The following is a 15,113-nucleotide window of genomic DNA, read 5'->3' on the forward strand; positions in this document are numbered from 1 at the left end:
CCCATCCCTAGCCCCGCCCTTTAGTCCTAAAAGTCCTCTCAGGAGAGGTATAGAGGCTCAGCCCTATCTCAGGCTCTTCGAAGGAGGCCCCGCCCCCTCCCCTAGCCCCGCCATTTAGTCCTAAAAGTCCTCTCAGGAGAGGTATAGAGGCTCAGCCCCGTCTCAGGCTCTTCGAAGGAGGCCCCGCCCCCTCCCCTAGCCCCGCCCTTTAGTCCTAAAAGGCCTCACAGGAGAGATATAGAGGCTCAGCCCTGTCTCAGGCTTTTGTGAAGAGGCCCCGCCCCCTCCCCTAGCCCCGCCCTTTAGTCCTAAAAGGCCTCTCAGGAGAGATATAGAGGCTCAGCCCTGTCTCAGGCTCTTGGGAAGAGGCCCCGCCCCCTCCCCTAGCCCCGCCCTTTAGTCCTAAAAGGCCTCTCAGGAGAGGTATAGAGGCTCAGCCCTGTCTCAGGCTCTTGGGAAGAGGCCCCGCCCCCTCCCCTAGCCCCGCCCTTTAGTCCTAAAAGGCCTCTCAGGAGAGGTATAGAGGCTCAGCCCTGTCTCAGGCTCTTCGAAGGAGGCCCCGCCCCCTCCCCTAGCCCCGCCCTTTAGTCCTAAAAGGCCTCACAGGAGAGATATAGAGTCTCAGCTCTGTCTCACGCTCTTGGGAAGAGGCCACGCCCCCTCCCCTAGTCCTAAAAGGCCTCTCAGGAGAGATATAGAGGCTCATCCCTGTCTCAGGCTTTTGGGAAGAGGCCACTCCCCTCCCCTAGCCCCGCCCTTTAGTCCTAAAAGGCCTCTCAGGAGAGATATAGAGGCTCAGCCCTGTCTCAGGCTTTTGGGAAGAGGCCCCGCCCCCTTCCCTAGCTCCGCCCTTTAGTCCTAAAAGGCCTCTCAGGAGAGGTATAGAGGCTCAGCCCTGTCTCAGGCTCTTCGAAGGAGGCCCCGCCCCCTCCCCTAGCCCCGCCTTTTAGTCCTAAAAGGCCTCACAGGAGAGATATAGAGGCTCAGCCCTGTCTCACGCTCTTGGGAAGAGGCCACGCCCCCTCCCCTAGCCCCGCCCTTTAGTCCTAAAAGGCCTCTCAGGAGAGATATAGAGTCTCAGCCCTGTCTCAGGCTCTTCGAAGGAGGCCCCGCCCCCTCCCCTAGCCCCGCCCTTTAGTCCTAAAAGGCCTCTCAGGAGAGGTATAGAGGCTCAGCCCTGTCTCAGGCTCTTCGAAGGAGGCCCCGCCCCCTCCCCTAGCCCCGCCCTTTAGTCCTAAAAGGCCTCACAGGAGAGATATAGAGGCTCAGCCCTGTCTCAGGCTTTTGGGAAGAGGCCCTGCCCCCTCCCCTAGCCCCGCCCTTTAGTCCTAAAAGGCCTCTCAAGAGAGATATAGAGGCTCAGCCCTGTCTCACGCTCTTGGGAAGAGGCCACGCCCCCTCCCCTAGTCCTAAAAGGCCTCTCAGGAGAGATATAGAGGCTCATCCCTGTCTCAGGCTTTTGGGAAGAGGCCACTCCCCTCCCCTAGCCCCGCCCTTTAGTCCTAAAAGGCCTCTCAGGAGAGATATAGAGGCTCAGCCCTGTCTCAGGCTTTTGGGAAGAGGCCCCGCCCCCTTCCCTAGCTCCGCCCTCTGTGTCCCAACAAGCACCACAGAAGAGGTATAGATGCTCAGCCCTGTCTCGGGCTCTTGGGAAGAAGACACGCCCACTCCTCTAGCTCCGCCTCCTGGCTCAGCCCTGTCTCCGGCACTTGGGAAGAGGCCCAGCCCCTCCCCTGGCCCCACCCCTGTGTCCTAATAGGTGCCATCACCGACCCCCTGGATCGCTGCAGTGCCCACCAGGGGGCGGTAGTGCTCACTTTGGGAATCACTGGTTTAAGGCCTCCTGCATCCTCTCACCCTCCCTATTTAACTTGTACGCAGAACACATCATGCGACGTGTGGGGCTTGAGGAATCCAAGACCAGAGTTAAAATTGCTGGAAGAAACATTAACAACCTTAGGTATGCAGATGATACCACTCTGATGGCCGAAAGCGAGGAGGAGCTGAGGAGCCTTATCACCAAGGGGAAAACAAGAAGAAAGTTCAAAGGCTGGGCTGCAGTTAAACGTCAAGAAAACCAAGATCATGGTTTGGGAGTCCCTGACCTCCAGTTGTATTATGACGCAGCAGCTCTGGAATGGGTGAAGGAATGGGCCACTTTGCGAAAAAATAGGATATTTGTGCTGGTACGGCTGTACCAGAACCTTCTACTTTACTTTCTTGCTGCAAATGTTTGCATTCATAGGACAGGCCACCTGGTCAATCACCATTAAGTTTGGTTCCGCCCCTTGTTCAGGGCTCTGGGAGGGAAGGAGCCATTTTTAAGTTAGTCTCACTTAGGAAGCTCATCTATAGGACGTAGACCAGCTCATCCCATAAAAAGCTTCATATTTCAAGACCACCGGGGTTAAAGAACACCAGGGTTAAAGACCACCAGGGATATTGATCGTCCGAGGATACAGAACAACAGCACAGAAAAATCTGCAAGCCTTGGCTGGTAGGTCCACTCGACAACCAGACGCACTTGGAGTTGGCAGTGGGTCCCAGACCAGCTAGGCCCAGATAACAGATTGCCTGGGAGGGGTTATAAGAGGGTTTCCACAGTTATTCAAAGCCAATCGCCTGTCCTGTGGGACAAGACTCCTTTGTTCATCAATAAAGACTTTGTTATTTCTTTAAAAGACTTCAAGGCCATCTTTTCAGGGAAATTCCTCAACGACCTTTCTTTAGGCACCCTGGCTTCCCGCTGGGCGTAAAGCGTACGTCCTATATAATAGACAATCAGTCACAGGCCCAGCGTGTGACAGAACAATATTGGTGTTAGAAGGTCAGGACCTGAATAAGGGATGGCATGCCTATTTATGGAAGAGGAAAAGCTTTAAAGAAAAAAACTTTAATAATCACTATTTGAGAGAAGCACTACTAAAAACGTGGCAGAAAGATAAACACAGATTTTACAGGAAGGTCCCATTATGGCTCTCACCTCTGGAATCAGAACATATGCGAGAGATTCCCAAGGAAAGATGGCTTACGTATAAACAATTGGTAAAGATAGATAATGAAGGAATACATTAAAAATCATATGAGGAAATTAAACAAATAGAACCATCTATGACCTGGTTAAATTATTGGCAGATTAGAGAATGCTTTAAGAAGGATAACCAAGGGCAAGGTCGTGGAACTGGTGGTGGCAGCGCAACTTCAGGCATTCTTGGTAGATGCTGATATTCTAGATCCGGCGCAGTCTGGCTTCAGGCCGGGGCATGGTACCGAGACAGCCTTGGTCGCCTTAGTCGATGATCTTTGCCGGGAACTGGACAAGGGGAGTGTGTCCTTGCTGGTTCTGCTGGACCTCTCAGCGGCCTTCGATACCGTTGACCACGGTATCCTTCTGGGACGACTCGCCGGGTTGGGCATTGGAGGCACTGTTCTGCAGTGGCTCCGGTCCTTCCTGGAGGGACGATCCCAGATGGTGTCACTGGGGGACACCTGCTCGGCTCCACAGCCATTGTCCTGTGGGGTCCCGCAGGGGTCGATATTGTCCCCCATGTTGTTTAACATCTACATGAAGCCGTTGGGAGAGATCATCAGGAGTTTCGGGGTCCGGTGTCATCTGTACACAGATGATGTCCGGCTCTGTCACTCCTTCCCACCTGTCACTCAGGAGGCTGTTCAGGTCCTGAACCGGTGTCTGGCCACTGTGTCGGACTGGATGAGGGCTAACAAATTGAAACTGAATCCAGACAAGACAGAGGTCCTCCTGGTTAGTCGCAAGGCCGAACAGGGAATAGGGTTACAGCCTGTGTTGGACGGGGTCGCACTCCCCCTAAAGACGCAGGTTCGCAGTCTGGGGGTGATCCTGGACTCATCGCTGAGCCTGGAACCCCAGGTCTTGGCAGTGGCCAGGAGAGCCTTCGCACAACTCCCCCTCGTGCGCCAGCTGCGCCCGTTCCTTGGGAGGTCTGACTTGGCCACGGTGGTCCACACTCTGGTCACATCCCGGCTGGATTACTGCAACGCACTCTACGTGGGGCTGCCTTTGAAGACGGCCCGGAAGCTCCAACTAGTACAATGGGCGGCAGCCAGATTAATAACGGGAGCGGCTTACAGGGAGCGCACAACCCCCTGCTAAGCCAGCTCCACTGGCTGCCGATATGCTACCGAGCCCAATTCAAAGTGCTGGTTTTGACCTATAAAGCCCTAAACAGTTCTGGTCCTGCCTATCTATCCGAACGGATCTCCTCCTATGAGCCCGTTAGAACCTTAAGATCTTCCGGGGAGGCCCTGCTCTCGATCCCACCTGCCTCGCAGGCGCGGCTGGTGGGGACGAGGGACAGGGCCTTCCTTCTCGGTGGTGGCTCCTCACTCGGCTGTGGAACTCCCTCCCCAGCGATATCCGGCAAACCCCTTCCCTCCTGGGATTTAGAAGGAAACTAAAAACCTGGCTCTGCGCCCAGGCATTCAGCGAATAAGCTCATTGGCTGTTGTAATCGGATCGCAAATCTGTAATTGTAGCAGCCTTGAATGACTGAGGATGGTGCAATATCGCTGCCTTGCAGCGTTTAAATTTTTGTATACTTTTTATCATGTTTTTATCATGTTTTAATTGTTTTGTTTTATAGTATACTTGTTGCTGGCCCCCGTGGCAGAATGTAAGCCGCTCTGAGTCCCCTCGGGGAGAAGGGCGGGGTATAAATGCATGTAATAAATAAAAATAATAGGGTTTGAGAAGAAGGAGACAACTTGGGATATTGTTCTAAAACTAGAGACAAAAATAATTAAAGTGCTATACAAACAGTTACTGATGTGGGAAACAGAAGAAGATTATGTAAAAGATATTATGTCCATATGGGCAAGGGAGATCGGACACACTGTAAACTTGGAGGACTGGGAAAGATGTTGGCAAAAAAGATTGAAATTTACACACTCAACAGCTCTAAAGGAAAGCTGGTATAAAATCTTTTTTAGATGGTATATCACACCGGTAAAATTGGGAAAATTTAATAAGGGGGAAAATGGGGAGGAGTGTTGGAAATGTAGGAAAGAAAAGGGTTTTTTTTCCATATGTGGTGGGGATGTAAGATGGTTAAAAGGTTCTGGAGAACAGTACACAGGGAGATGGAGATCATACTACAAAAAAAATTCATGTTAAAACCGGAATATTTTTGGATCTCACCCCTAGAAGCAGCACAAAGACGAGTACTGGGATGGAATAAATGGTTAGGATACAAAGACTTACTAAAAAAAACAAGGGGGAGTGTGGATAATGAAGACACAAGAAGAAATGAATAAATTAGACAAAAACATATCTTGGTACCAATTCTGGCAGATAAAGGAATACTACAAAAAAGATAAAGAAATAGGGTTCAAAATAATTGGTGGGATAAAATAATGCAATCAGATAGGAAAATAATAACCAAAATATATAAAAAATTGATAGAGTGGGAAGTAGAAAAGGAAAAAGAAAAGAACTATATGAAAAGGTGGAAAGAAAATCTAGGGAGACAAATTAAACAGCGAGAATGGGAGACAATATGGAATAAAAAATTAAAATACTGTTACGCAATAGATCTGAAAGAAAATTGGTTTAGAATGGCCTACAGGTGGTATATATGACCCCCCAGAAACTAGGGAAATTCGACAAAAACACAAATACAAAATGCTGGAAGTGTGGAAAGAAAGAGGGATCGTATTTCCACATGTGGTGGACGTGCGAAAAGGCCCAAAAATACTGGAAAAAGATACAGGAAAAATTAGAAAAAATATTGGAGATAAGAATACCATTTAAAGCAGAAACATTTTTATTAGGGATACACAAAATAAAAATAGAAAATAATGAAGACAAATTATTATTCTTACTAACAACAGCGGCAAGGATTTGCTATGCCAAATTATGGAAGAAAGAAGAAATCCCAGAGAAAGACGATTGGCTGATAAAGGTACTTGACATATGAAACATGGACAGGCTGACTTTCTTACTAGCAAAAAATAAAGGAGAACCAATCCAAGAAACAAATTGGGACAGAATGATGGAAAACCTAAAACGGATAGATGAGAGAAGGAAGCAAAAATAGATGACAAAGGAAAAGGAAAGATAAAATATAAAGAGAAAGAAAGATAACCTCAACAGAAAGGAGAAGAAAAGGAGTTAGAATTCAAGGAGAAATTAAGGAAGAAAGAAAAGGCAAATTACTTTGAAGAAACTGCCGAGAAGTCATTTTTATTTTTACTTTTTTAAATCTTTTTTTCTTTTTTTTTTCTTTTCTGTCTTCTCTTGACCTTTTCTCTCCTTTTCTTTTTTGCCCAATCAGGGGTTTTTGCTTTTTATTATTCTGTTAAAACTAATAAAGATTATTTCATTTTTTTTAAAAACGGAATATTTTTTATTAGGTTTAACGGACTTTTCCTTGGATCTAAATAATGAAAAAATTTTTATATATATGATAAGCGCAGCAAGAATAGTAATAGCGAGATTATGGAAGACATCGGAAATACTGTCATTAGAGCAATGGACATTGACATTGATGGACATACAAAATATGGACATTTTAACACAGATAATTTCAAAGGATCAAACAAGGATAAAAACGGACTGGAGCAATGTGAGCAAATATTTAAGGGAAAAGAGGAATCTGGAAATATAGAAGGAATTAATGAGTAAGCAAAGACACTCTCAGGTCTTACCGTGTTTCCCCGAAAATAAGACAGTGTCTTATATTAATTTTTGCTCCCAAAGATGCGCTAGGTCTTATTTTCAGGGAATGTCTTATTTTTCCATGAAGAAGAATTCACATTTATTGTTGAACAAAAAAATGGAACATTTGTTATATACTGTACAGTAGTTGTCATCACAAACCAGCATAACCAGACAAACTGTGAATCCCATCAAAAAATTCTTGTTACTACCATTATTTCCATGTACAACAATTCTATGGTACGTACATTTACCAATGCTGCATGTTCTGGTGTTCTGCTTGGCGGGCATGTTTCCAAACAAAAGCTTTGCTAGGTCTTACTTTCAGTGGAGGCCTTATATTTAGTAATTCAGCAAAACCTCTACTAGGTCTTATTTTCTGGGGATGTCTTATTTTAGGGGAAACAGGGTAAGAAAATAAGTTCGGAAAAAACAGGAAAGATAAGAAGCAAACCGCAGAGCAGTGGAGCTGGAAGATAACACAGAGAGGACGGAGGGCTTTGGGGTTTCTTCTTATTTTTATTTTATTTTTTCCTTTTTTCTTTTTGTCTTTTGGAGTATACTCGTCTTCCTCCTATTATTTTTATTGTATTGTAATAATCTATATATATATATAAGAGTGATGGCATCACGGCGACCCACAAAACAACAAAACTACAGGCCCCCCAACCTCGAAATTTGACAACACAACCCATCATCCATGCCTCTAGGTTGATACAACAAAAAGAAAAGAAAAATAAAGTCCTAATTAGAGAGAGAGAGGAATAATTGCTTTTATCCAATTGCTGCCAGTTAGAAGGCTAAGCTCCTCCAACTTGGTCTCCTAGCAACCCAATAAAAAATAATAAAAAACACTAAAAATTAATACAATAAAATACTATAATAACAGAAAATAACTAAAAATAATACAAGAAAATAATAAAATATAATAAATAAAAATATAACTTACAATAAAATTAATTTAAAAATGCAAATAACGTCAAATAAAAATTACACAACAATCTTTAACCAATACCAGCACCACTTTGCCACAGCAACGCGTGGCCGGGCACAGCTAGTTATAAATAAAATGATTTTAAAAAGAAGGAAAAAAAAGAAAACCAAGATCATGGCAACTACACCTATTGACAACTGGCAAATAGAGGGAGAAAACGTGGAGGCAGTGACAGACTTGATATTTCTAGGAGTGAAGATTCCTACAGCCAGGAAATCAGAAGACGTTTCCTTCTTGGGAGGAGAGCCATGGCCAACCTGGACAAAATAGTGAAGAGCAGAGACATCACACTGGCCATGAAGGTCCACATAGTCAAAGCCATGGTCTTCCCCATAGTCACCTATGGATGCGAGAGCTGGACCATAAGGAAGGCTGAGCGAAGGAAGAGAGATGTTTTTGAAGGAAAATCCTGAGAGTGCCTTGGACCTTGGCAAGAAGATCCAACCAGTCCATCCTCCAGGAAATAATGCCCAATGGCTGCTCACTGGAGGGAAGGAGATGAAGGACTTTGGCCACATCATGAGGAGACAGGAAAGCTTGGAGAAGATCATGATGCTGGGAAAATGGAAGGAAAAAGGAAGAGAGGCCGACCAAGGGCGAGATGGATGGAAGAGACTGGCTCGACCTTGAAGGAACTGGGGGTGGATGTAGCGTACCTGGATTTCAGGAAGGCCTTTGACAAAGTCCCCCACAACCTTCTGGCAAGGAAACTAGTCCAACATGGGCTAGGCAAGACTACGGTTAGGTGGATCTGTAATTGGCTAAGCGAAGGGTGCCCACCAATCATGGAAAGAAGTGACGAGTGGAGTGCCATCCGCAGGGCTCCGTCCTGGGCCCGGTTCTGTTCAACATCTTTATTAACGACTTAGACGAAGGGTCAGAAGGCACGATCATCAAGTTTGCAGACGACACCAAACTGGGAGGGATAGCTAACACTCCAGAAGACAGGAGCAGAATTCAAAACGATCTTGACAGACTAGAGAGATGATTGGCCGAAACTAACACAATGAACCTCAACAGGGACAAATGCAAGAGACTTCACTTTGGCAGAAAAAATGGAAATCAAAGATACAGAATGGGGGACGTCTGGCTTGACAGCAGTGTGTGCGAAAAAGATCTTGGAGTCCTCGTGGGGAGGAAGATGAACATGAGCCAGGAATGTGATGCGGCTGCTAAAAAAGCCAATTGGATTCTGGCCTCATCAAGAGGGGAATAGCGTCTAGATCAGGGGTCCCCAAACTAAGGCCCGGGGGCCGGATGCGGCCCTCCAAGGTAATTTACCTGGCCCTCGCCCTCATTTATAATATAATATTTTAATATCCGTTTTAATAATATAATATATTGTATATACATATAATACTGATAATAATATTATCATTTTATACAATACAATACTAACAATAACATCATATAATAATATTAATTATATGTTATATATTACATATAATATTACAGTATAGTGGTATAGTTCAATATAGTATAATGCCAATATTGTGCTATGCTAATAATATAATATATTGTATGTACATACAGCTGCTCTGAGTTCCCTTCGGGGTGAGAAGGGTGGGATATAAATGTAGTAAATAAATGTAGTAAATGAATAAATAAATAATTTTGGACTTAGGCTCGCCCAAAGTCTGAAATGACTTGAAGACACACAACAACAACAACAATCCTAATTAACCTGACTATCTCATTGGCCAGAAGCAGACCCACACTTCCTATTGAAATCCTCATAGGTTTATGTTGGTTAAAATTATTTTTATTTTTAAATATTGTATTGTTCTTTCATTGTTATTGTCATTGTTTTGCACTACATATAAGATATGTGCAGTGTGCATAGGAATTGGTTCGGGTTTTTTCCCCAAATGATAATTTGGCCCCTCAACAGTCGGAAGGATTGTGGACCGGCCCTCTGCTTTGAAAGTTTGAGGACCCCTGGTCTAGATCCAGGGAAGTCCTGCTCCTTTTGTATTCTATTCTGCCTTGGTTAGACCACGTTACCTGGAATCACGCTGTGTCCAGTTTTGGGCACCACAGTTGAAGGGAGATGTTGACAAGCTGGAAAGCGTCCAGAGGAGGGCGACTAAAATGATCAAAGGTCTGGAGAACAAGCCCTATGAGGAGCGGCTTAAAGAGCTGGGCATGTTTTGTCAGCGGGGATGATGGGTAGCAGAGTGAAATCCAAAAAATTCACCATCCCGGTCTTCACCTCCTTCTCTCCAGACTGTTTCCCCCGTGTGGAAAAACAGCACTGGACAAACTCACTCCAGCAGACGAAGTCCAACTGTTGATTTACTTTATTTACATGATCTATTTACAGACAGAGCAAATTCAGTCCTTTCCTCCATGAGTGCTTGCCGAAAGCACTCATGCACACACACACTGCTCATCGCTGTTCTCCGCTCTACACAGGAAAAAACACTCCCTCTACATTCCACAGGAACAAGATAGTAAGTCCCGGTCAAAACACACTTGACCCCATTGGTCCTGTGATACATCAATCATAGCAGACTCTCATTAACTCCATAATTGCTGAATCCAGATTGATTTTAACATTTCACAATACACAATACCCTGACATGTTTAGCCTGCAGAAGACAAGGCTGAGAGGAGACATTGTTGTAGATGAAGGGAGAGATAACAAGAGAGATCCTTCTGAGAGGCCAAAAAAGTCCGGTTTATTATATTCAGCTGAAAACTCTGGAAGTGGAATCTCTTCCGAAAGAAAAACCAGAGCACTCTATCAAGGCGTTGACATTGCCTTTTATACATTTTCAGACAAAGAACATGCTTCTGCATACATCTCGTCATTAGTACGTCACTTCACATGCTTACATACATGGACATAAATATGCACAATCAGCATTTTCCTATCTAAGCAACCTAAAAGCTTGTAGCAAGTCACAGACACCAAAAGAGAGATCCATCAAGAGGCCACTCTTGACCTGTCAAAAGTCTGCTCTCCCTCTAAATGGAATGTATAGATGAATGGCCCCCCTTCTCCCAGCTTGTACATTTACACCGAGCCTTTGCTCTTCCTGTGCCTGGTACAGAGAGAGCATGATTTTTCTACATTTCACTGCTTCTAATGCGCATACAATATATGTCTAAAAATCCGTATTTTTTCAGTTCCTCATCAACATGATGAGGGCCATGTACAAATACGTGAAGGGAAGTCATAGGGAGGAGGGAGGGAGCTTGTTTTCTGCTGCCCTGAAGACTAGGACGCAATGGAATAAGGGCTTCAAACTACAGGAAAGGAAGGAGATTCCACCTGAACATCAGGAAGAACTTCCTCGCTGGGTTGTTGTATGTCTTTCGGGCTGTGTGGCCATGTTCCAGAAGCATTCTCTCCTGACGTTTCGCCCACATCTATGGCAGGCATCCTCAGAGGTTGTGAGGTATGGATAAACTAAGTAAGGGAAGGAAAGAATATATATATCTGTGTAGAGTCCGGGGTGTGGCAAGAGTCCTTTGTCACTGGGAGCCAGCATTAATGTTTCAGTAAAACAACCTGGCAAAATTTCTGGCTACACAGCTACAAACCCACATTGGGCTCACTGCACATTATATCAAGGACTCAACACACTTCATAGAAAAGATCAGCAACCTCAAGCTAAGACATCCTGATCAGCTTCGATGTGGTGTCCCTATTTACCAAGGTCCCAGTAGCTGACACCCTCACACTAATCAAACAAAACTTCCCAGAAGACATCACAGCCCTGTTTCACCATTGCCTCACCACTAGCTACTTTCAGTGGGACAATGGATTCTATGAACAGAAGGAGTGGCCATGGGGAGCCCTCTCAGCCTGGTCATAGCAAATCTCTACATGGAACAAGCCCTAGAAACAGCACCAAAAAAGACAATTGTATGGTTCAGATATGTTGATGACACCTTCACAATTTGGAGCCATGGAGAGGAAGAACTCAGCAAGTTCCTGGACCATCTTAACAGCATCCACCCAAACATCCAATTCACCATGGAAAAAGAAAAGGAAGGAAAACTGCCATTTCTAGATGTTCTGGTCATCCGCAAACCCAATCAACAATTGGGCCACATAGTTTACAGAAAACCTACACACACAGATAGATACCTTCATAAAAACTCCAACCATCACCCAAGTCAAAAAAGGAGCACTGTCAGCTTCTGCTGGTAGTTTCTAGCAATTAAGCAGTACTCACACTCCAAGGTGGACGTAGCCAGATTTATTGCTCCTACACACGCGAGAAAGAAAATAACACTACTAATTTTCTTATTATCTTCAGACCCTTTTAAAGTACTCTTCCCTCCTCCCCTTCCAAACCCCTCCCCAGCCTTCTCCAACTCCTGTGAATGATTTCTCCTGATTATCGCTTCCTCACAGGACTGCTCTCCTCCTCCAGGTTCGTTTGTTAACGCTGACCTTGCTTCAGGTATGTTGGCAGGGGCAGGAGTCAAATGCTTGTTCTTCCAAGCTTTGAATCATGTCCTGACAAGCACAATCCAAGCCCTGACGGACCGTGCACAAAGAATCTGCGAACCTCACCTCCTCCAAGGTGAACTAAACCACCTAAACTGGGCCCTACAGGCCAATGGAGACTCCACCACAGACATCAGAAGAGCTGCAAGGCCAAGAACAAGCCATTGTGATCGAGGTGACCCCCCCCCAGGACTTTGTAAAAGATAGTTCAAAAATCAAGACTTTATGTTCTATATTTCATAATTTATAGTAGAAGGTGATTGAGACTTTTTACTGGAGTTTACTGTGGATTATCCCTGCACTCTGAGGCAAGAGATAACAACTTCATGAATTGTAAAATCATGCTGCTAAAACTCCACTTTTATGAATTTCCATGCTGGGTTCTCCAGATGTTATGAACTTCGTTCTTATCAAATATTTTCAATTGTTTATATCATTCATGATTCCCCTTTATGCAATGTAACTCACTTTTATGGATTCTCCCTTATTTCCATGAAATCTATCTGTCTGCCTATACGTATTTGTACTCTTTGGGATCCCCGGAAAATATGTATTTTTCCCAGCATGGTTTATATTCCAACTTTATTTTATTTTTCATTTTATTCCATATAATTGTCAAGTCATGAAATCAAATAGGAAATATTTTGAACTCAACCTGAACCCCAGAACTTATCCCATTTCCTATGACCCAGGCTTCCTTTCCCAAAAACAAAAGGATAATCTGCCACCGCTAAATCCAATCAAATTCAAATTGCATGGACAATATAGGGCTTGAGTCGCCGAATTTGACCTAAAGGTGATTCACCCCAAGGCAAACATTGTCATATCTCACCCAAAGAAATACCCAGGACACCTCAGGAAGGCGCCCTGTAGAGCCTGTCAATATGGCTCATCACCACCCATCTTTACTTCCATCTCTGACACCCCAAGGCATATCTAAAATCTGTATACGTGACAGAAACCCGGACACCCTTGATTGCTGCCATTAATAAATTAAGCACCCTTTAGAAATCAGTCTAGCAGGACTTAATCCTCTGGTTCCTGTCCCCGTCACCTCATTGTTTCACTAACTCCCGCCTTCTCCCTCCTGATTGGCCCGAGTGGAGACGTAAGGCAGCTTCCTATTGGGCCAACGGAGCGAGGCGGGAAACGAAAGCCCGCCTCGTTCAACCTTCTAGCCTATCAACGACCAGATGGGCGGGGAAGCAGGGCGGGAAATTCAAAGGGCTGTCAGACTGAAATTTTGTATAAGTATGGCTTTATTTTGATTGTATGGGACTGCTGGTAAGTCGAATGATCGCTACCAGAGTCCTCTTCAGCTGAATTGCTCAATAAAGACTCCTTGGCGGATTTTCCTTCAACTTTGGCGGACCTTCTTCATTTCAGCTTCAGGTTGTATAGCGGCTCGTATTTTCCTTTTGGCTCCGCCAAGGTCCGTTCTCTCAGGACCGGATCGGGTCTCTCCTCAAGGGCCCCGATCCCCTAAAACGCGGTCGACAACATGCCTTCAAGTCATTTCAGACTTTGGGAGACCCTAAGTCAAAAATGTATTTATTTATTATTTATTTATTTACTGCATTTATTTACTACATTTGTATCACACCCTTCTCACCCCAAAGGGGACTCAGAGTGGCTTACAAATTATATGTACATACAATATATTATATTATTAGCATTGCACAATATTAGCATTATATATTACTATATTGAACTATACCACTATGCTGTAATATTATTAGTAATATTATATGTAATATAGAATATATAATTAATATTATTATATGGTATTATTATTAGTGTTATATTGTATTACATTAGAATATTATTATCAATATTATATGTACATACAATATATTATATTATTAGCATAGCACAATATTAGCATTATATATTACTATATTGAACTATACCACTATGCTGTAATATTATTAGTAATATTATAGGTAATATAGAGTATATAATTAATATTATTATATGATATTATTATTAGTGTTGTATTGTATTACATTATAATATTATTATCAATATTATATGTACATACAATATATTATATTATTAGCATAGCACAATATTAGCATTATATATTACTATATTGAACTATACCACTATACTGTAATATTATTAGTAATATTATATGTAATATAGAATATATAATTAATATTATTATATGATATTATTATTAGTGTTATATTGTATTAAATTATAATATTATTATCAATATTATATGTACATACAATATATTATATTATTAGCATAGCACAATATCAGCATTATATATTACTATATTGAACTATACCACTATACTGTAATATTATTAGTAATATTATATGTAATATAGAATATATAATTAATATTATTATATGATATTATTATTAGTGTTGTATTGTATTACATTATAATATTATTATCAATATTATATGTACATACAATATATTATATTATTAGCATAGCACAATATCAGCATTATATATTACTATATTGAACTATACCACTATACTGTAATATTATTAGTAATATTATATGTAATATAGAATATATAATTAATATTATTATATGATATTATTATTAGTGTTGTATTGTATTACATTATAATATTATTATCAATATTATATGTACATACAATATATTATATTATTAGCATAGCACAATATCAGCATTATATATTACTATATTGAACTATACCACTATACTGTAATATTATTAGTAATATTATATGTAATATAGAGTATATAATTAATATTATTATATGATATTATTATTAGTGTTATATTGTATTACATTATAATAGTGTCAATATTATATGTACATACAATATATTATATTATTAGCATAGCACAATATTAGCATTATATATTACTATATTGAACTATACCACTATACTGTAATATTATTAGTAATATTATATGTAATATAGAATATATAATTAATATTATTATATGATATTATTATTAGTGTTATAT

This window comes from Anolis carolinensis, chromosome 4 (genome assembly GCF_035594765.1).
Source record: "Anolis carolinensis isolate JA03-04 chromosome 4, rAnoCar3.1.pri, whole genome shotgun sequence".
Classification (NCBI taxonomy): Eukaryota; Metazoa; Chordata; class Lepidosauria; order Squamata; family Dactyloidae; genus Anolis; species Anolis carolinensis.